At 39.4% G+C, this 22,626-nt stretch overlaps 1 non-coding gene and 1 pseudogene across 1 annotated transcript; one reads left to right on the top strand and one right to left on the bottom strand.

Moving 5' to 3' along the window:
• The first annotated feature begins 4,391 nt into the window (after window positions 1-4,391).
• Window positions 4,392-4,464, top strand: Trnaa-agc. Its single transcript has one exon. It is a non-coding gene; the product is annotated as a tRNA-Ala (tRNA).
• A 16,926-nt stretch (window positions 4,465-21,390) lies between these two features.
• LOC125614094 lies at window positions 21,391-22,264 on the bottom strand (annotated as a pseudogene).
• Between the last annotated feature and the right edge of the window lie 362 nt (window positions 22,265-22,626).

The raw sequence follows: 22,626 nt of genomic DNA, 5'->3' as shown, positions 1-22,626 counted from the left end.
ATAGGCTCCCCACATGAGTTTACAGAAGCCAATTGTGTTAAATGAATAAATAATAGATGTTCTAAAACCACATTGTAGCCAGTACAATGACCATTTGATCTTTCTCTCGTTTTTTCTATTTCTTTAATACCTTACCTGCTTGGAGTGCTACAAAGATGGAAGAATATCAAAATAAAGGCTGGATAGAGGTATCTATTTATTTACATAGGTGTGGTGGCACATGTCTGTAATCCTAGATACTCTGGGGGTTTAGATGGGAGGATCTCAAGTTCAAGGCCAGCCTTGACAGTGTAATGAGACCTTGTATCAAAATAAAATTAAAAAGGGCTGAGGATGTAACTCAGTGGTAGAATGCTTGCTTAGCATGTTTAAGGCTCTGGGTTCAATTCCAAGTACTACCCCCCCCAAAACAAAAAAAAAACTATTAAGGAATTACTGTATCAAGACATCACCACCTCCAGGAGTATCACAAGTTTAAAGCCAGCCTCAGAAATTTAGTGAGGCCCTAAGCAACTTAGCAAGACCTTGTCTCAAAATAAAAGGTAAAAAAGGGCTGGGGTTGTGGCTCTGTGGCTCAGTGGTTAAGCACCTCTGGATTCAATTCATGGTACCAAAAAAAAAAAAAAAGAAAAAGAAAAGAAAGTGAGCTGTCTCATAATCTCAGCCCACAAAGATGACCTCTCTTGACAATTGTTCGTCTTCTTCCATGTTTTCCAGTGCGCATAATTTCTGTGTTTATACATAAAAGTGTCAATGTTTATACATAAACTCTATGTATTGTTCTATACTCTAACATTCTCACTTAGCAGGATTTCATGCATGATAATGCCCTGGTATTATCATAAATAATTTAGGACTGAGTTAAAGAAAAGAGACAATTATTTTAATTGTGCATTTTCATTATTAGTGAGTTTGAGCATTTTTGTATTTATTAACATTTTTTCTTTCTTATCTACACTATCTGAGCTCATCTATCATTAACTTTTGGTTTACTTATATTTTTCATCTTGATTGTAGAATCCTTTTTATTATGGACATTGAATTGTTGTTTAAATATTTTTTAAAAGGACATCACTGCCTCTATGAAAATACTTATGACTTTAGCAGACTGTTCAAGGGGACATGCTACCTATAGCCAGGTGATCCTTGATTATCTCTAGTCAACTTCGTGAATGAACTGTCATCCAGAGGTGAGTAATATTGAAGGAAGTGACATACTGGATGTTCACTCTCTCTAGAGAACATAAGTCAAGAAGAAATAGGTTTAAATAGCAGCAAGAGATTGAGGTGAGTATAAAACATAAAAAAACATTTTTATTTGGAGGACAGCATGGACTATTAAGGCAATTTTGGATCAATCTTTCTCATAGCTCTTAGTGGATCATCAAATTCTCATCTTTCCAAGGTAATTTAGACACAGGTTTATTTCATGTTAGGAGGCTAAGCAAAATCACAACACAAGATTCCTTCCAGTTGAAATGACATTCAGTGCAGGTTTGCAGCAAATCCAATATCTTAAATTCAATTTACAAAAAAAAAAAAAAAAAAAGGAAAGAAAAGAGCAAAAGAAAAAGAAAGTGTGCAGGGGTGGGAACATGGGAAATACATTTTGAAAGGAATTTTTAATGATATGGAGGACTTCCTATTAGTTAAGTTTATATAACAAGCTGTCTTCTGGGATATTTAAACTAGATTATAGCCTGTGGACCAAATCTGGCTTGCTCCCTGGTTTTGTAAATAAAGTTTTATTAGAACATAGCCATAATGCACATTTATTTATATATTATATATATGCTAGGCAAGTTCTCCACCACTAAGCTCCATTCCCAGTCCTTTAAAAAAAAAAAAAACTTGACAACTCTTGCTTTATATTATGAGTAGATTTACAAAAATTCAATTATGTCCATAATGTTTGATATGAGATCCAGTCTTATTTTACTCAGTTTCCAAGTTCATATAGAATTTTTTTTTTTTTTTGGCCGAAGTGACTTTGAACTCATCATCCTCCTGCCTCAGCCTCCTGAGCCTCTGGATTTACAGGCTTGCACCACCACACCTGGCTCAATATATCTTTTTGCTGATGTATTTGGTGAGTGTGTGGGTATCCAATTCCACCTATCACACTACCAAAGAATATCAATTCATTGCCAGAAATTTCACATAAAAATTCAAAAAATACATTTCCCTACCTGAAAGGAGAAATTAAAATCAAAACCAAGAAATCATCAACTGTAAGGTTCAAAAATTAAGTTTTCCCCCACCCCTGAAGTGCTGAGTATTGAACCCAGGGTGTCACTTAACGTCAGGCAAGTATTCCACCACTGAACAACACTCCTGGCCTGTCAAGATTAAGTTTTTATGGAAATAATGCAAGGGCTAGAGGTGTAGCTCAGTGGTAGAGGTTTGCCTAGCATGTGTGAAGCCCTTGGTTTAATCCCCAGCATTGCAAAAAATTAAAAAATTATAACAATAATAATTCAAATAAAATTGGCTTATTCCATTCAGGTTAGTGTCAGAGAGCATAGTAGAATGCAGATTAGAATGTGACATAAAAATTGAAGATAGTATATTAGTAAAATAGAAAATAAAGCAATAAGTAGTATAGTCTGCTGTCAAATCATCTTTTGACTTGACCATATCAACAATGTCACAATCTAACCATTTATTTCACTTAACATCTGAGGACTTCCTAAAGCCATCCATAGAATCCTGACATTGTTTTATGTCCACAAAATCCAATTCAACATGAAATAGCTTGTGTAGATTACTTAGCACATTTAGCTGCCATCACTAAAAAAGAGATGTTATGAGAGGAAGGCTATTTATTTAGACTTTTCACTGATGAAAAAATTTAGTCTTCTGCTTATAAAATGTACTCCAAGATTAAATTTTATATGAATTTGCCAGGCACTGTGGCACATGCCTATAATCCCAATGGCTTGGGAGGCTGAGGCAGGAGGATCTCAAGTCCAAAGCCAGCCTCAGCAACTTAGTGAAGCACTAATCAACTTAGTGAGACCCTGTCTCTAAATAAAATATAAAAAGGGCTGAGGATGTGGCTTAGTGGTTAAGTGTCCCTGGGTCAATCCTTGGTACAAAAAATAAATAAATAAAAATTTAAATCTTGGCAGTCCTAACCCCCAATAGTGCAGAATGTAACTTTTTTTGGAAACAGGATTTTTGCAGATATAATTAAGTTGAGGATGATGAGGTCATACTGGAGTAGAGTAGATCCCTAATCCAATTTGACTCAGTGTCTTTATAAGAAGATGGCCATATGAAGACAGACACACAGGAAGAAGTCCTTGTGACTACAAAGGCAGAGAAATGCAAGTCAAGGAACACCAAAGATTGCCAGCAAAGCATCAGAGTTCAGGAAAAGGCCAGGAAGGAGTCATGAAAGTTCCAGAGAGAGCTTGGCCCTGCCAACACCTCAATTTCAGATTTCTCCCTCAGAACTCTTCGACAATCAATTTCTGTTATTTTAAGTCACTGTGTTTGTGGTACTTTGTTATGGCAGCCCCAGGAAACTAATACAGAAAATACAGACAAAATGTTGTGAGATTAACTCTCAATTGCCAGAGCTGAGTAGGAATAGGAGAGCAACAGTGAAACCCTTACCTCATTCCTGTTTCATATTTTCCATTGCTAATATTTTCATATTAGCAATTCCCTTTCACTTTTATATTCTTTATATATATGTTTTATTTATTTATTTTATGTGATGCTGAGGATCGAACCCAGTTCCTCATACATGCAAGGCAAGCGCTCAACCACGGAGCTACAGCCCCAGCCCCTCACTGATATATTCTAATAAGTTGCTTATTGAGTTTTCCTGCCTCTTCCAGCCCCATCTCCTGCCTGGCCCTCTCAGAGAGGAATCCTCAGGAAAGGAGAGGAGAATGGCAAAAGCTATGCCTCAGACGATCCATCCTCCTCAATGCCTGGCATGTGAAGGATTTCCCAACTTTAGGGTGCCATTTTGGACGCCCATCTAGAGGCCTGGTTGCCATCTTAAAGAGTGCAACTTATACAGGAGAGGCCTTTACTTCTGTTCCTGTGAAGAGCTACACTCCTGACAGGAGCCAAAGGCTGCCTTCCACCTCAACATTTGAGTGCACCTCCAAAGCTGGCCTCCAAAACGTGTCACCTGGAGCCAAATCACCAATGGATTTTTATTTTTTTGTTCAGTCAGGATTTTGACCTAGAGTTAGTGTTAACTTACTTTAAATCTCCAGCCATAGAGAAGTTTCTCCTCTCCCCATCTAACTGAGATACAGGGAGGTAATCTTATCTGCTTGATTTTTTTTAAAGCTAATTTTTTAATCAGCTGTTTCGTTCGTACTTGGTCAGCCTGACAAATTAGGTAAAGAAATCAATCTTTAGGGGCTGGGGGTGTAGCTCAGTGGTAGAGTGCTTGCCTAGCATGCATGAGGCCCTGAGTTCATATTCCCAGCATCACCATAAAGAGATAAAGAAATACTTAATATCCCTTGTTGACAATGTAAGACAATGATAGTAATTGCAGAGATTTATAGAGCCAAAGATTTACAGTTGCCTTAGCTCAGCAAAACCAATTCATAGCATTAACACCATTCAACATTTTTTTTTTTTGGTACTAGGGATTGAACTCAGGGGCACTCAACCACTAAGCCACATCCCCAGCCCTATTTTGTATTTTATTTAAAGACAGGGTCTCACTGAGTTGCTTAGCACCTCGTCATTACTGAGGCTGGCTTTGAACTTGCAATCCTCCTGCCTCAGCCTCTCTAGCTGCTGGGATTTCAGGTGTGTGCCACTGCGCTGGACTCAATGGTAAACAGTTTTACTCAGTGAAGAACATTTAATGTTTCCACAAGTAGTGACATGTGAAAGAACCCACATTTTATGTTTACATGGTATGGGATAGATGGTCAAGATTAATATTTGTTTCATATGTATATCCAGTTTTTCCATCCCCATTTAGTGACAAGACTCCCCCATATTGAACTATTTTTGTGTCTTTATTGAAAATCATGTGACTGTGTATGCCCTATACCTTACAATTCTGTTACACTTTATTGTTTTCCAAACTCTGTTTTTTTTTTCTGTACCAGAGATTGAACCCAGGGGTGCTTAACCACTGAGTCACATACCCAACCCATTATATATTTTTAAAGTCTGAGACAGGGTTTCACTAAGTTGCTGAGGGCCTCAGTAAATTGCTGAGGCTGGCTTTGAACTCGAGATCCTCCTGCCTCAGCCTTCTGAGCCACTGGGATTATACATGTGCACTACCATGCCTGGCTAGTTTTCCAAGCTTTTAGTGTTCATTTCATTCATACAACAACTTTATGAGATAAGCAGGGCAGGTATTATTAACCACATTTCACAGATATGAAAACAGGTTCAGAGAGGTGAAGCAGCTTGTTGGAACTTACACAGCTGTAAGTGGCAAACAGGATAAGAAATGGTCTCTAAGGAACCATCTGGTCTTCATTGTTGCTGTATATCCTGCTTCCCATCTCATGGTCACTGTGTATAGCTTTTATTTCAACATGCAGTTGCCTGCTGAACATCTGAAATTCTTTGCAGTAGCTAGTAACCAACACCTCTAGCTGTTTTCCCCTTCCCCTACCAAATCTGCATTTCTCCAGTTACTGAGGCTCAAAACATTGACTTAAATCTTTACCTTCCTTTTTTTCTTTTCCTCTTCATTCATAACCAATCAGATATTAAATGGTAGATTGCTGGCCAGTTTTCCTCTATACTGTTCCTCACAGGTGACCCTTCTCTCCCCCACCCCTTCTTTGAGATATAATTTACATAGCATAAAATTCACCCTTTTAAAGTGTACAACTGAGCAGTTTTTCACAAAGTTCCTCAACCATTGCTATCATCTAATTCCAGAATATTTTCTTCAGCCCAAAAAGAACCCCATACACATTAACAATCATTTATCTGGAGGGCTTTGGAAAAGGCCGCCACTCCCAGAGATATCAATGTGATTGGCCTGGAGTAGAGCAGGGGCATCAGAATTATTAAAAGCTTTTTGGGAGATTATAACATGCAATGAGGATGGAGAAGCACAGTATCTAGGCACTCTTCACTGGAATCCATTCCCATCATGGCTGCTGTTGTGTTAAGAGCAGCTTCCTAATACATTGCTTTTATCAAGTCATTCCCAGCCCCCATTGTTCATTGGTTGTCTGTTTGCTCAGAATACAATCTTCCCTGGCATTTAAGGCCTCCTGGGGCCTGTTCCCCATTTCATACCTGTCTGTCTAGTCATCCTCTTCCCGTCTCCACAGCTGCTCTGCCTCAGCCAAACAGATTCACTTCTTGTTTCTCAAACCCCCAAATGTGACAAGTCACATTCTAACTTGAGCTCCCATGAGAGATTCTGTGGCTGGATGAGACAAAGGAATCCCTATAATCAGGCTGCTTTTTGTGGAAAGACACGAAATAAGGAATATTTAATTACAGCAACCTGGAATGATTACACTAACCCAAAATTCAAGTATATTCTAAGTCATAATTTTAAAAGCATAGCCAGCTGAGCACACTGTTGAACACCTGCAATCCCAGTGATTGGGAGGCTAAGGTAGAAGGATTGCAAATTTGAGGCCAGCGTGTGCAATTTAGCGAGACGCTATTTCAAAATAAAAAGTGACTGAGGATATAGTTCAGTGATAGAGCATCCCTGGATTCAATTTCCAGTACCTTAAAAAAAAATCACAGCCAGGAGCAAACATGTCTCTGAAAAAAAAAAAAAAAAAGAACTGGGGAGTGGGAGTGTAGCTTAGCTCAGTGGTAGAAAACTTGCCTTATCATGCACAAGGCCTTGGGTTCCATCCCCAGCACCACCACCAAAAAAAAAAAAAAAAAAAAAAAAAGACAACTGCTTTCTCTTAACATTTGATTTATGCATTCCTTTACATTTGTCCCTGGATATCCATTGGGGGATTGGTTCCAGGACTCCCAACAGGTACCAAAATCCCCAAATGCTCAAGTCCCTTAGTCCATTATATAAAGAGCAAAGTATTTGCATAGAATCTAAGCACATCCTCCCATATACTTTAAATCATCTCTAGATTACATATAATACCTAATATAGTGTAAACAGTACACAAATAGTAGCTGTGTTGTTTAGGGAATAATAACAAGAAGATAGTACATTTCCAGTATAAACACATTTTTTTCAAGTATTTTCAATCCGCAGTTGATTGAATTCTCATATTTGGAACCCACAGATACAGAGGATTGACTCTATTTTGTTGATTTCTAGCAAGCAAGCAAAGGGAGAACAATTTATAAGAAATTCTATCTGCTAGAAATTTGTTCATGTGTGAGAGAGAAATATTATTGGAGGAGGCCTATTCTGCTGGATAGTCTTTGTTAGAGGTTAGTTCAGGCTCCCACCCTGGCTCACCACACTTCTCAGAAATGTGGAAGGCATGTTTCAATTCCCCAGTTGTAAATTTTTCAGAGACAAGGCTGTGTCCTGTGACACTGAATGCCTTACAGTCATCAGCTCTAGGTCCTTAAGTATGCAGCCCAGGTTCTAGACTCACCTAAACCTTGCCTCCTAAATTGTAGAATCCTAGACACATTAGCTTTCTGAGCCTCATTTTTCTAATCTAAAAAAATGGCAAAACAATGCCTATTTCCACTGATGTGGGGAAAACAGTGTTAGGAGATGATTCTCTGTGGTCTCTTGTATATCTGTAGGTCTTATGAGCTAAATCTCACAAAAAAAAATAGAGCTTTTATTCCAGACTGTCTTTTCAAGGATGCTTTATACAAAGAAAATCATGGAAAGTAGAGGTAGTGTCTCTGTCCAGAGCAGAGAGCCCATTTGTTTGCTGTCTGGTGTAGCAATGTTTCTTTCTGGGGGCAGAGGTTGGGTACACTTACTGCCCATTATAAAAGATTCGGGTTCCTTAAGCTTGGAGCTTCTCTTCTGTAATACAAGCCACCATGTGAATAGGCTTCACTTGTGCTTCTTACATCTCCTCTTGGAAATTGGAATTTGGAAAACAAACAAATGAAGTTTTGGTTACTGGTGTTGTTGTGAACTGTTCTTTGTTTCTGACTCAGGAACTTTGTGTCTTCTATTGGAATTCAGGAAATTAGCTTGGATGTAGGGCAAAATCTCAACTCTTCACAGTTTTTGATAAATATATACTTACTATACATACTTAATGTAGTTCTTGACATGTAATAGCAGATTCTCAAAAAAAATGGTAACTAAATGTACAATGGTGATAAAATAGCAGAAAGATACCTTTTTATTATACCTCTACAGAAAATAAAACATGAGAAGCCTAAAAGTGGCTAGTGGAGGGAAAAGAAACAGGGACACCATGTCAAGGAGTCCTGGCTTACTGGGAAGAGGGAGTGATTTTACCAAACATCAGAAACTCAGTTTCTCAAGCAACAGCTTCTCCTCTAATTCTCTTTGCTTTCCAACTTCCAAGTCTTGGGAGGAAATAAGGGAGTGTGTAGAAGATAGGAGTCTCAGTATAAGAGGGATTTTGAGAAGTTGAACCTGCTAGGAAGGATAATTAGGAACAACGGGCCCAGGCTCCAGGGTTCAGGTTCCAACATCAACTGCATCTAGTCTAAAGCCACCCTGGACCAGCCAACTTGCTCCTCCTCTGGTGGGAAATCATCCCCATAGCTTCCATTAAGAAAGGTGCTCAGGGCTCATTCCCATAAGCGAATAACTCCTGCCTGTAGACCACAGATTATGGGGTAAATATAATTTCCAGAACTCAGGAGGAATTTCTTGTAAGCACATGCTGAATGAGTCATGCAAAGAAGAGCAAGGGATCTGCCCTACAGTTGAGAGCATATACCACTCTCAACACTTTGTTCTTGCCAAGTCATATTAGAAAGAAATTTGTGTGTGAGAACACAAGGCCCCATCTTTCCTTTCAAAGATGGCTGCCTTCACTTTCCCTTTCAAAATCTTCTAGTCCTATGCACTTACAGAGTGCATTGGGAGCACAAGGCTTAGGAGTCTCTACTTGTATTTCAGTGCCACTTCTGTCCAGACTTGTGTGCTAGTAGAAAATCACAGAATCTTTCTGTGCCTGTTTCTTCCTCGCCCAACAGGACTAACACCATCTGTCCTGCCTGAGGCCCTGAAATACTGAATGGATGGGACAGTGATAAACACATTTTAGATATTAATTCTTTGGTCTTTTCACTGGGTTTCCCTGTTTCTTAACATCCTCAGAGCCTCCTGGGTCAGCTCCCTCTTTTTACCTCATAGCTTCTAGTATTTTTTCTTTCTGTTCTGCAAAGAGACCTTAAGCAACCCACAAAACTCTTGGAAAATACCTCTCCCATATTCTCAGGTTCTCAAACATTCTGTAATTAAGCTTCTCCCCCTTCTACCATCATAAAACACAGACTTAAAGCACAGATATGCTGTGAAAGGGGAAGCAGTCACGGAGACCTAGGTGACACCAGGTCCTTATCCTGAAACTTAGAATGGGTGGTGCTGGAGGAGGAAGATAATAGGAGAAATGTGAAGACAGGAGTCACTCCTTAGCTCAAGTCCCTTAGCTCAAGACTGCCACCCCATTCAGGAAAAAAAGCTAAAGTCAAACTGGGTGCCTATATTTTGCAGCTAATTGGGAGACTGAGGCAGGAGATGAGCAATTTGAGGGTGTCCTGGGCAACTTAGCAAGACCCTATCTCAAAATAAAATAGAAAGGGCTGGGGTATATCTCATCAATAGAACATTTGCCTAGTATGTGTAAGGCCTTGGGTTCAATCCCTAGTACTACAAAGAATAAAATTAAAATTAAAAGAGCCCAAGTCTTTACTATGGCCCCTAAGGCTTACATGATGATATTCCTGGTACATCTCTCTCTCGTCTGCTGTTCTACCCTGTTCATTGTGCTCCTAATACACAGGCTCCTCAAACAGACCAGCTCTGCCTCTTGTGCAGAGCCTTTGCACTGGCTGTTTCTTCTGCCAGGTCTATAATAATTCCCATAGCCACATGATTTGATCCTTCATGTCTTTCAGGGGAGATTTTTCTTACAATCCTATTAAAATTGCAACCTCTTCCCTCTCTCCTCCCAACACTCCTTTACTCCTCTTCCCTGGTTTATTTTTCTCCACACATTTAAAAAATATTTTTGCTGTAGGTGGACACAATAACTTTATTTATTTTTTATGTGGTGCTGAGGATCAAACCCAGTGCCTCATGCATGCTGGGCAAGTGCTCTACCACTGAGCCACAACCACAACTTCTCCACACCATTTTCTACTACATTCAAAGCTAAATATTTTATGTATTTGCTTACCATGTCTTTTCCCCACTAGAATGCAAGTTCCAATAGGACCTAATTTTTCTATTTTGTTTATTGCTACATCCTCAGAGTTCAGAATAGCTCCTGCAACTAAGTAGTTGATCCATAAATATCTGTTGAATGAATGAATTAGTACAAGAGTGTCTCTTTTCCATTTCTTTAACTATGGGATCCATGAATGATTGCATGCCCATGTGAATGTGATGGAAAGCCCCAGGGGAAAGATCACATTTAATCCCAAATCAGTGGAGAGTGGGAAAGTGGGGCCTTCGAGAATTTATGACTTACTCAAATTTTCAAATAAGTGGAAGGGATTGCAGAATGGTGAACTAGAGACCAGGAATAAAGCTGATCTTTACCACTAATGCCTTTGCAAGTTATTTAACCTCTCTAGCCTTCAGCTGTATCCCTTGTAAACTGTGGATGTTGCAATAAATAGTTATTGAGAATAAGTAGATAGCACTTTATGGCCTAACATTTTTTTTCAAATCTACAATTAACTCTCCTCCACATCTGTGGGTTCTGCATCCTTGAATTCAACCAACCTCAGTTTGAAACTATTCAAGGAAAAAATATTAAATCTGTACCAAACATATAAACTAATTTTCTTGTCATTATCCCCCTGTCAAATACAGCATAATTACTATTTATATAGCATTTATATTGTATCAGGAATTATAAATAATCTAGAGAAGACTTAAAGTGGGTTATATGCAAATATGACTCCATTTCATATGAGGGACTCGAGCATCTGCAGATTTAGATGCCCTCATAGGTCCTGGAACAAATCCCCCTTAGATACTGAAGGACAACTGAATTATCTCTGAATCCTTTGAGGTAGCCAGGATAGGTAGGTAGATCAGAGAGAACAGAAACCCTTTGGTTAGCTGTTGCTACCAATAACCCTTCAGAGATCCTTAAGGATCCTGAGTCACACAAGTTGGAGGATCCTTCACTTGCTGAGCAGGTGATAGGGGGTAAGTTTGAACTTGGGAGAAGAGTATACTGTTTTATGTAAGAATCAGCTGAGATAATAAGGACAGGGCAATATCAGGGAGCTGAAAACAAGAGAAACAAAAGACAGGTGGGGACAGAGTCCTGCTGGGAAGGTTAAGAAGAGACATCCTTTTTTTTTTTTTTTTTTTTTGTGGTGCTGGGGATTGAACCCAGTGCCTTGTGCATGCAAGGCAAGCACTCTACCAACTGAGCTATATTCCCAGCCCAAAAAAGACACTCTTGTGATTAGATGAGTAAATGGGGTATGGAAGAGAGAAACAGCAAGAGAGATGGAGCTTGTTCTGTAGGGCACCATGTAATCCCTACCTATATCTACTTTAGAAAATTCAGATTGCTTCTGATGCCTTGGCTCAATTAAAGTATTTCAGGAGAGTAGAAATCAACATGGAGTCCTATGTGGAGGTTGCCAGGGGGGATTAGAGGGACAGCCAACATCCTGACCACATGATGGAGAAAGGAGAGGTCATACTTCATTTAAGCTGGGTTCTGGTCCAGAAAGAGTGGCTACCATGTAACCCTGACCTGTTCCCTCACTGACTTTTTAAGGATATGATCTTGCCTACTTCCTCCCTGAATATCACACAAAGGGTTTTATCTATTATTTTAATCTTTCATCAGTTTAGTATACATAGACATTTTAGTATCCTGAGCTCTGTAGTAGAACCTTCCTTGGTCTGATAAAATGATCATCATGTTAAGGGTCACAGGGTTGGAACTGAAAAAGTCTAGAGTCTTTGCTCAGTACTTTGACTTAACAATTAAGGGGTGTGTGTCGAGGGGTCGTACTGAAGATTGAAGCTGGGGGCACTCAACCACTGAGCTATATCCTCAGCCCTTTTTATTTTTTATTTGGAGACAGAATCTTGCTAAGTTGCCCACGCTGGACTTGAACTTACCATCTTCCTGCATGGGTCTCCCAAGTTGCTGGGATTACAGGAATGCACCACTATGCCCCAAAGCAATTGCCTTTTTGATTTTCCACACTTATGTAAATGAAAAAGCACTTTGAACTCATTTTTAGATGATTAATAGAGAAAGTGGCTTCGCAAGTCACAATATGGCAAGGTTCAAATTGAGCAAATGAGAACAAAAATCAACACGTTCATATTCATGCAAACCTTCTGCCATAAAGAATTTTCATTTAATTTAAAGTGATAAATCTGAAAATTACGTGATGATTGCTCATAAAATCATTAATCAAACTCACATTTTGTAGCAACTCATACAAAAGCCTACAATTAGAATATTTTAAGAAAAAAATGTTTGGTTTTTTGTTTTTGTAGTGGGGTATTGAACCCAGGTCTTCATACATGCTACGGTACTATACTTTCCTACTATACATTTGCTCTATTTCTGAGGTACACCCCCACCCTTAGGAAAATATATTATTTGAAATTTTTATATACCATGCCATTGTAACTATTTATCAATGAAAATGGGAAAATATATCTTGGCTAGTTCCATTTAGTCAATTACTGTAATAAAAGGTGTTAGATACTATCAAAGAAATATAATTATAAATAATAATACAATGTATACCTGCTTCCAATGTGTACTCCCTGATAAATACTCAATGTAAATAAAATACAATATTGGATCTAGAATGGATCTAGATAACCCTTTAAAAGCAAGTTTGTCAGAAACAGATAAAGCACACACACAACTTCTTTTCTCCATTTTCTTTACTTTTGCTAAGTCCAGACACAGTCGACTTTTGGGGGTATCTCATGCATATCTTATTCAGACATTTCCCATCTGGGATAAGAAAGTGTCAATAAAACCAAAATGAAAACAGTAAAGTTTTGAGGCAAGTTAAAAAATAGGATTGTTTTAGAAGACAGAATATGCCCGGCATGGTGGTACATGCCTATACTCTCAGTGGCTCAGAAAGCTGAGACAGGAGAATCGTGAGTTCAAAGCCATCCTCAGCAATGGCGAGGCGCTAAGCAACTCAGTGAGACCCTATCTCTAAATAAAAGACAAAATAGGGCTGGGGATGTGGCTCAGTGGTCAATCCCTGGTAACCGCTCCCCTCCCTCCAAAAAAATGACAGAACATGATACCTAATATTTGGAGCTGTCTACAGATTGACTTTTAGAGACTAAACTTGGCTTATGCTCAGCTTCATTAAATGGAGTCAATTCTTATGTGGACTATGGGGTACCTTTTAAAAGAAGATTTCTTTTTCTGTGGTTTAGAAGCATCCATTTGCCTCACTTGGATTATCCATATTCTCTTTTAGCTCAGCAATTTCCAGCTTACTTGAGCATGCCATTTATTTCATCCTTGGATGGAAGTGCATTTCCCAATATATTGGGCACTTTTGATCCCTTTGGCTCAGAGGCCTTCTTTGAAGATCACGGTCAATGAAAATATTTTTCTGTGGATGATGACAATTGAGAGAATGACAGGTAACTCTTAGAGCTGGTGAAATGAGCAGTTCATTTCCAATTGGGGTGGTTCACTCACAGATTTGCAGATGGGTTGATCATGAAGATTAAAGGAGCATTCTTTTCATTTCAGTTTCTGAGAAATGAAAAGAAACTGAAAACGTAATTAACTTCCTTCTCCTGTTGATGAATATTGAGGTGGTTCACAGTTTTTCAATATTACAAATCATGTTGCAATCACAACTTGTGTATGTTTCCCTGAACCCATGGTGAAGATTTTTTTTTCTAGAATATATACCCATATACCCATGAATAGAATTGCTGGAGCAAAGGATGTATAACTTTTCATCTTGCAAAATATTATTATATTGCTTTTCAAAATGCCTATATCAATTTATACTCTCATCAGCAGGGCACAAAAATGTTTATGACTCTACATTTTCACCAAAATTCCATACTATCTGAACTTTTATTCCTTTCTGTCCAATGAGAATAAACGTCCTTCATTACTATTTTAATTAGCATTTCTCTGGTGAGTAGTCATATTGGACAATTTTTTGTATATTTGTTGGCTTTCCAGCTTCCTTTCTGTGAGTTACCAATTCATATTCTAATTCACTTATTCCACCCCCCCCACTGATTTCTAGGAGCTTCTTTAAAATATTCTTTGTAAGTAGTAGCAAATAGCATTTTTATAGTCCATACATTTTCTTTTCACTTTGATTTTTTTTTGTACTTGTTTTTTAAAGGTTTTTTTGTTTGTTTGTTTGTTTTTGTAGTTGTAGATGGACAGCATGCCTTTATTTTATTTATTTTTATGTGGTGCTAAGGATCAAGCCCAGTGTCTTACACATGCTAGGCAAGCGCTCTGCCACTGAGCTACAGCCTCAGCCTGATTTTTTTGTACATTTTATACTCCAGAAGTATGTGATTTCCGTATAGGTGAATTTACTGACCTTTTCCTTTAAGATTTGTGCCTCTTGTATTTTGAGAAATCATTCCCTTGGCCACAATCATGATATTATTTTCTAAATTTAGTTCACAAATTGGTAAAGCTTTGTTTCTCATAACTGAAATTTATTTTTCTTGCTTGTGTGTTAGTTCTCTATCACTAAGTAATAAATTACACACACTTAGCATCTTAAGATAAAATAATTTTAAATTTCGCAACTAGGGATTGAACCCTGGGGCCCTTGGCCACTGAGCTACATCCCCAGCCTTTTTATTTTATTTTTTTACCTTGAGTCAGGGTCTCACTGAATTGCCTAGGCTGGTCTCAAACTTGCAATCCTCCCTAGTTCCTGGGATTACAGGTGTGCACCACCACACCTAATAAGACAGCAAAAATTTATCAATTCAGTTTTCCTTAGGTCAGAAATCTGGCATACATATCTAAGTTCTCTGAGGAGGTCACAAAGTTGAAATCAAGTTGTTGGTTATCTATATGCTTATCTAAAAGTTAGAAGTCCATGTCCATGCTAACATGATTATGTAGTGTTTAGGTCCATCAGTGCTAGGTCTAAAGTCCCATTTTTGATACCAGCTGTTGACCAGAGGCTGCTCTCTGTTCCTAGAGTCCATCTCCATACCTTGCTGTAGGCCCCCTTCAGTCTTCATAGTCAGCAACAAAGAACCTGCCTTGGGTTGAATCCCTGTCATGCTTTAAATCTTTCTATGTGCAAGGTACAGAGGAGCATGTCTATAATCCCAGCTACTCAGGAGGCTAAGATAGGAGGATCACAAATTCAAGGCCAGCCTCAGCAATTTAGTGACACCCTGCCTCAAAATAAAAACTAAAAAGGGCTGGAGATGTAGTTCAATTGTAGAGCATCCCTGAGTTCAATTCCTAATACCAGGAAAAAAAAAATCTTTCTGGCTGTGAATCTCTCCTTCGGTAAAAGTCCCAGCCCTTTTAAGGACTCACCTGATGAGATTAGGCCCACCCAGGATATCTTGCCATGTTAAGATCAACTGATTTAGAAACTTAATCATATCTGTAAAACTCCTTCACAACACCACCTAATTTAGTGTTTGAGTGAATAACTGGGAGAAGCTGTGTGTCTACCATGGATCTAGAATTGTGGGGGCCATCTTAGAATTCTGACTACTGCATGGTATAAAGTAGGAATCCATAATTTTTCTACATGGATCACTATGTTATTTTCATTTTGGCAATCTTAAAGCATATACAAAAGCAGACACAATTGTTGCAAGAGCCCCTGTGATCCCAGCACCTGTCTTCTGTGATTCCAAATGGCCATTTTGTGTCCCAACTCCCTTTTCCTGACTCCCTAGTTCATTTGCAGCAAATGAAACACATTCTAGTTCATCTGTGAATGCTTCTGTATATATTTTTGAAATTTGAGGCAGAGTCTTACTAAGTTGCCTAGGCTGGCCTTGAACTTACAATCTTCCTATCTCAGCCACTTGAGTAGCTTGGATTACAGGTGTGCACTGCCAGGCCAGGATCTCTATGTATCTTTAACATCAGGACTTTTTTCCTACCTAGAATTAGCTAAACTTAAGGTTAAGGGCATAATTCTCCAAATCTGACCAAGATTTCTTACACCAACTGCAAATTCAAGGGGGAAAAAACAACTCTCAGTTTGATAATTTGCTAGAAAGACTCCCAGACTTCACTTAAACCTAATGTACTCACAGCCATATTTATTACAGGCAAAGCTGCAAATTAGCTCAAGAGACACATGGGGCAGAATCTTGAACTGGGAAGTTTCCAAATATGAAGCTTCAGTGTTCTCAGGGATATGTTACCCTCCTGGCATGGATATTTGGCAACATTTGAAAAGAGTACTTCCAACCCAGGAAGCTCACATGAACTTTAGTGTTCAGAGTTTTTATTTGGTGTTTCAGTATCTAGGCACAAATGATGGAATTATTGCCCAAGTGATGTTGAACTTAATCTACAGCCTCCCTCTGTTCCCAGAAATCAGGCTGATATCATGTGGCTCATAGCCTCGACTTTTTTTTTGCTGCTGGAGATTTAAGCCAGGGGCCCTTTACTACTGAGCTGCATCTCCAGCTCTTTTGATTTTTTATTTTGAGACAGGTTTTCACTAAGTCACTTAGGCCTTTGCTAAATTGCTGAGGCTGGCCTCAGCCTCCGGAATCACTCGGATTATAGGTGTGCACCACTGCACCCAGCTTCATAGCCCCAACTTTCTAATCATATGGTTGGTCTTTCTGGAGTGGTTAGCCATCTGTTAAACTATCAGGTGGAATGTAAGGGACTCACCAGGAATAACAAAGACACTCCTATCACTTAGGAAATTTCCAGTGTTTACTTACTTCCCAGGAACAGGGAACAAAAGCCAGTCAAATTCTTCCTTCTTCCTCTCTTTATAACCACAATACTATTATACACCTAAAAACAATTCCTTATATTCATCAAATATCTGATAATTACTATAATTTCCCCTATTATCTCGTTATTAAAAAATAGTTGATTTCTACAAGTTAGTATCCTAACAAAGCTTCACACATCATATTTGGTCAATATATATCTTAAGGTGTTTTGTTGTTGTTGTTTTAGTTTATAGGTTCCCTTTCCTTCTTTTTATTTATTTATTTCTTAACAATTTATTTGTGGAAGGAAACAAGTCATTTGTTCTATAGAATCTATCCCATTCTGAATTTTGCATAAATCACATAATTATAAAATTCATCCAGATACTGTTTACATGGTATCTTAACATATTTTAATTAACTTAGCTAGAAGAAACAGTTCAAACATACCTTGTGGCACACATTTCACAGGCATAAATGTCAAGACATTTGTCAAGCATTTAGCAAACAGGTTGGTGACATAGAAATTCTAGGATAGCTATCTGTTCCTGATCCAGCCTCCAGGCTAACTGCATGGAACCTTAAGTTAATTATTCCAGTGTGCAGAGGGCCCTGGGACTTCAAGGCCTGTTTGTACATGACAGACTCTTCACTGAAGCCTGTTATTCAGTACTGCTTAGGGGGACTTCTGAGAGTAAGCAAACTGGCGTGTCTATCTGGGATGTGCAACCTCTTAGAATCTCTGCCTATAAAGAGATCAAGACTGGACCAACAAGAATTTTGGAGCTCTGGGGTCCCCCCATATGCACTCTGGAGAAACAAAACCAGAACTCTGGCTGGAGTAGAAATCTGGTTTTCCAGGCCCAAATGACCTTCAAGTCAGAATGTCATAGATTTACAGAATGTAACTATAAAAAGCTCAACTAAATAAAATTGGCTCTGTCTCAAAAACAGACATGCCTTTTTACAAAGGTGCTTTGAGCTTTGAGAAGTGCTTCAAGCACTGAAATGGATGTGAGTTATCTAATTCCACTTCACCATAAATGCACCGGAATTATGTCTTCCTAGAATATGACAGGCCATGATCGGTCCCTTTCTATCCAGTGCAGTTAATGGTAATGGCAAAAACCAAGCCCAAAATAGGTGCCTTTAAAAATCCTATCACAATTGTGTCGCAATTGATGAATCTATAAAAGTCTTTTCTCTAAAAGAGCTTCATTGTCATGTGCAGAAGAGAAATTGTCCCCCCCCACAATGAGTATACATTAGGTGTTCTTAATATATTTCAAAGAGATGAGGCTAGGTCTCCCAGTTATTGCTTGAGATCAGGTTTTTATCCTGTGGAACACACAGTCTGAGGATGGGCTGGATATCATGACCATTCCATGGATCCTTTCATGGTCAGAAGGAGCCCTTGGACTTTGGGACTCCCTGAAGTACCCTGACCAAATGCTGAGGTGTTTGGCAGATTCAAAATGTAGGTGTACAAACTGTTGTACCCCAATACTGGAACTCTGAAACACACATGCTTCCATACCCCAAACCTGGAATTCTGTCCATCCTAATATCTGTCCCTCCACCAGCTCAGCTGTGGAGCCCAGAGATCATCAAAAAGTGTCAGGTGTGTCGTTTTTGAAAATCACTTGGCTGCTAATCATGGTGGGCTTCAAGGACAAACTCTGACTTTGTTCTTTCCTGGCTCCCAACACTGGAATCTTCATTTGGACCACCAAGATCAGCTTCTAGGAAACAGAAGTTTTGTTCTCTGATGGATTTAGGACCTCTCTGATGGTAGACTGGCCTGTGAATGGAGGCTGTGCATCTGGGAGAAAGTGGACCTCCAAATTGTTCCTTCAAAAGAAGAACTGCTAGAAGTAACCCCATGTTGAGAACTAGAGACTTGTAAGTTGACCTTTGCTCTGGTTTGGGTGTGTCATCCAAATTCACATGAGGTAAACTTGATCCTTAATGCAGTGTTGGGAGGTGGAACCTAATGAGAGGAGGTTGGGTCTTGAGGGCAGAGCCATTGTGAATTAATTATTGTTGTCATTGCGGAAGCAGGTTAGTTACCAAGAGAGAAAACTGCTTTTTGTTTGTTTGGTTTGGTTTGAGTACTGGGCATAAAACCCAGGAGCGTTCAACCACTGAACCACATCCCCAGCCTTTTTTTTTTTTTTTTTTGTATTTTATTTAGAGACAGGGTCTCACTAAGTGGCTTAGTACCTTGCTAAATTGCTGAGGCTGGCTTTGAACTTGCAATCTTCTTGCCTCAGCCTGTGGAGCCACTGGGATTACAGGCATCTGCCACCGTGCCCAACCTGAAAGCAAGCTGTTTTACAAATGAGTCTATCCCTTATGCTTTCTCTACTACCTGTTCACCTTGTACCATGTTATGATGTAATATAAAGACCCTTGTAGCTAGTTATGCCTTTGGACTTCCTAGCCTGCATAACCATGAGCTAAATAAACTCCTTTTCTTTATAAACTACCCAGTGTATGGTATTCTGTTATAGCAACAGAAAATGGACTAAGACAGCCCTGGAGATTTGATTGAAGCCTGGTGCAGTGGCACATGCTTGTAATCCCAGTGCCTTGGGAGGCTAAGGCAGAAGGGTTGTAAGTTTGAGGCCAGCCTCATCAACTTAATAAGACTCTGTCTCAAAAAATAAAAAGGTGTGGGGATGTAGCTCAGTGGTAGAGAACCCCTGGATTCTATCTCCAGTACCATTAAAAATAAAAAAAAAAGAGTTAGATGAATAGTGTTTTGCTAAATGGCTCATAGAAGTGGAGGATCAGGCTAGGTTTTTATGAAAACTGGTATTGGAGACTGAAATACCCCCACTCCCAAAAAGGCTGCCAAGGAGGAATGCTTCCTGAGATTGAAGGAGAAAGATATTGAGTCTGGGAAGTTGTTGCCAAATGGAGCTGAGCTGATGGGTGAGTGAAGCTTTTGTGCTATTGAAAACATTCATAGAAAATTGACCTGGGTCCAGGCTCTCAGGCTCCATGAAATGTCTGTGGCAAACATGGGCACTGCAGTTTACACAGCTGCTATTCTGGAAAGCTTTTGCCAAGGGGAACCCAGCAGGACAGCTCTTTGTAGTCAGGAAGCACTCCTGAGGGAGGTCCCAATGTGTACACTTCTTCCCTAACAAAGGCAAAGCAGTGAACCTGTCAATTGGGTCTGATGGGATGAAAACCTTTTTACCAGGCCAAGTCTATGACTTTGGAAGGAGCTATTACTTTCTTCCTGGTCAGTGTGATGATTAATTTGGGGTATCAATTTGACTGGATCAAGGGATGCCTAGATGGTTGGTAAAGCCTTTTTTGGTGCAGAGTCCGTGAGAGTGTTTTCAGAGAAGCTTGGAGTCAGGGCTGGAGGACTGAATGGGGAGAGCCATCCTCTAAGCAAGAAGGGGAAATTAAAAGGTAAGGGGACTCTTGCTTTCTCTGTTTCTGTCTCTCTTTCTCTTTCCAAATGGAACCCTCTTGGACTGGGGTTGTGGTTCAGTGGTAGAGCGCTTGCCCCGCACATGTGAGGCACTGGGATCGATCTTCAGCATCACAAAAAAATAAACCAACAAAATAAAGATATTGTGTCCATGTATTTTATATATATATATATATATATATATATATATATATATGTGTATGTGTGTGTGTGTGTGTAAATGGGACCCCCTTCTCCTCTTCTTGCCCTTAAACATCATTGATTATTGGAAACCCAGGATTTGGGGCCTTTAGAATCAGACTTGCACCAATGACTCATGGGGTTCTCAGGCTTTTGGCTTTGCACTGGGAGCTTCACAGGTTCTAAAGCTTCCAGATTAAATTCCCTGGTTCTCCAGCTTACATGGCTTATGTGGGACCTCCTGGCCTTCTCCTGGATCATATGAGCCAACTTCCCTAAATAAATCCCCTCTCGCATATTCTCTTGGTTCTGACTCTCTGAGGAACCCTGACTAATATGGTCTATATTAATGTCAAGGATCCATGACACGGGCTACTCCCCTTATGCAGACACCTGGGATGCTCCTTGGGGTCAGAGTTTGCATTTCAGCATCCAGATAAACTTTCCCACAATCCTCCCAGACCTCATCTTGTTTCCTTCTAAGTCACAGCACTCCAGGTTTATTTTTACCCTTAGACAGATCACTCCCACCCCTGATTCCATCATTCCATTGGAATTTCATGGCCTCTGCTCCCCTTTTCTTCTTTTTTACCAGAACAGTCCTCTGCTCCATGTCTTTATCTTCTTCTAGAATCTTCACAATCTTTACTGTGTCTGTTCCTGGCATTTGTCCTGGTATGTGGCCATCTGCTCTGGCATTGCCCTGCTGATGGCTTCTTTAAGTTTCTGTAGAGGCTCCTTAAGATTCACTCCCCAGCTCACAAAGATGAAGTAAGAATGACTGGGGGAATCCTTGAGCAAGAATGATTGGGGGATCCTTGCTGCAGGGAGGGCACAAAGCAAGATGGCCATGCACCTCAGAGCCAATGTGGCTGCTCAGCTTCTCAATCCATGCCTCCATGTCTGATAGGTGCTTCTCCAGGGGCACTGGCAGGCCTTTGCGGGGGTTACAGGATGCAACTCTGAATTCCTGATCCAATCCTACCCCAAGAGAATCTCTTTCATCATTCACATCACAGAAAAGCCTTCCTTCCAGACTCACTGAGCATCTGCTTCAAGCCCAAATCAGTCAGAAAGACCATGGCAGTGGCTGCCTGAAGCCAATTATTGTCAAAAGCAGACAGGCAGGTTGAAAGCAAAGGGTGGGAGGTGTTCCTCAATTCCCATAGGCTTATTCTCCTAGTCTTTGTTTTCTTGGGTCTATTTTTCTTTCTGAATTCTCGCAAACATCTCTTTATGGCTCAAAGCCCCAAGAGCATTTGTTATTCTTTCTCCTCAGCAGCACTGAGAACTATGAAGGCAGCTTGGGGAAATGTAGGCTTTGTTGATTTCTTATCTTTGTTGAAAGTGTCATCTTTTTTCTTCTTTTCCTATCACCTTCCTTCAACTTCTCCTTCTTTGGTGATTTTTTTTCCTCTTTTTTAGATTATTATTATTTTATTTTTTAAATTGTCATATAATATTGTGTTTTTACCTTGTACCACATGATGTTTTGAGTATACATGATTATCAAATGATCAAGGCCAGCCAATTAACATAGGCATTACCTCACATAGTTATCCTTTTGTTGAGAGAACACTTTGCATCTACTCTCCTGCCATTCCACCCGCCATGACTTTATCGAGGCAAAATTGAAGTTCAATAAAATGCACATATTTGAAGTATGCAATTTTTGATCAGTTTTAACGTGCATGTAACCAATACAATCAATATAAAAACATTTTCATCACTTTTTTTTTAATTTGAAAATTTGCAGACTGTGTTTCCTGCGTGTTTTATCACATTAGAAATCAATCACCTTGGATTGGGATTGTAGCTCAGCAGTAGAGCGCTTGCCTAGCATGTGCAAGGCCCTGGTTCAGTCCTCGGCACCACATATAAATAAATACATAAAATAAAGGTATTGTGTCCAACTACAACTAAAAAATAATTATAAAAAGAAATCAATCACCTTAAGTTATATAGAACCCCACCT

This window comes from Marmota marmota, unplaced genomic scaffold (genome assembly GCF_001458135.2).
Source record: "Marmota marmota marmota unplaced genomic scaffold, marMar, whole genome shotgun sequence".
NCBI lineage: Eukaryota > Metazoa > Chordata > Mammalia > Rodentia > Sciuridae > Marmota > Marmota marmota.
Note: the sequence above shows the minus strand (reverse complement) of the source record. Positions and strands in the feature narration are given on the sequence as shown.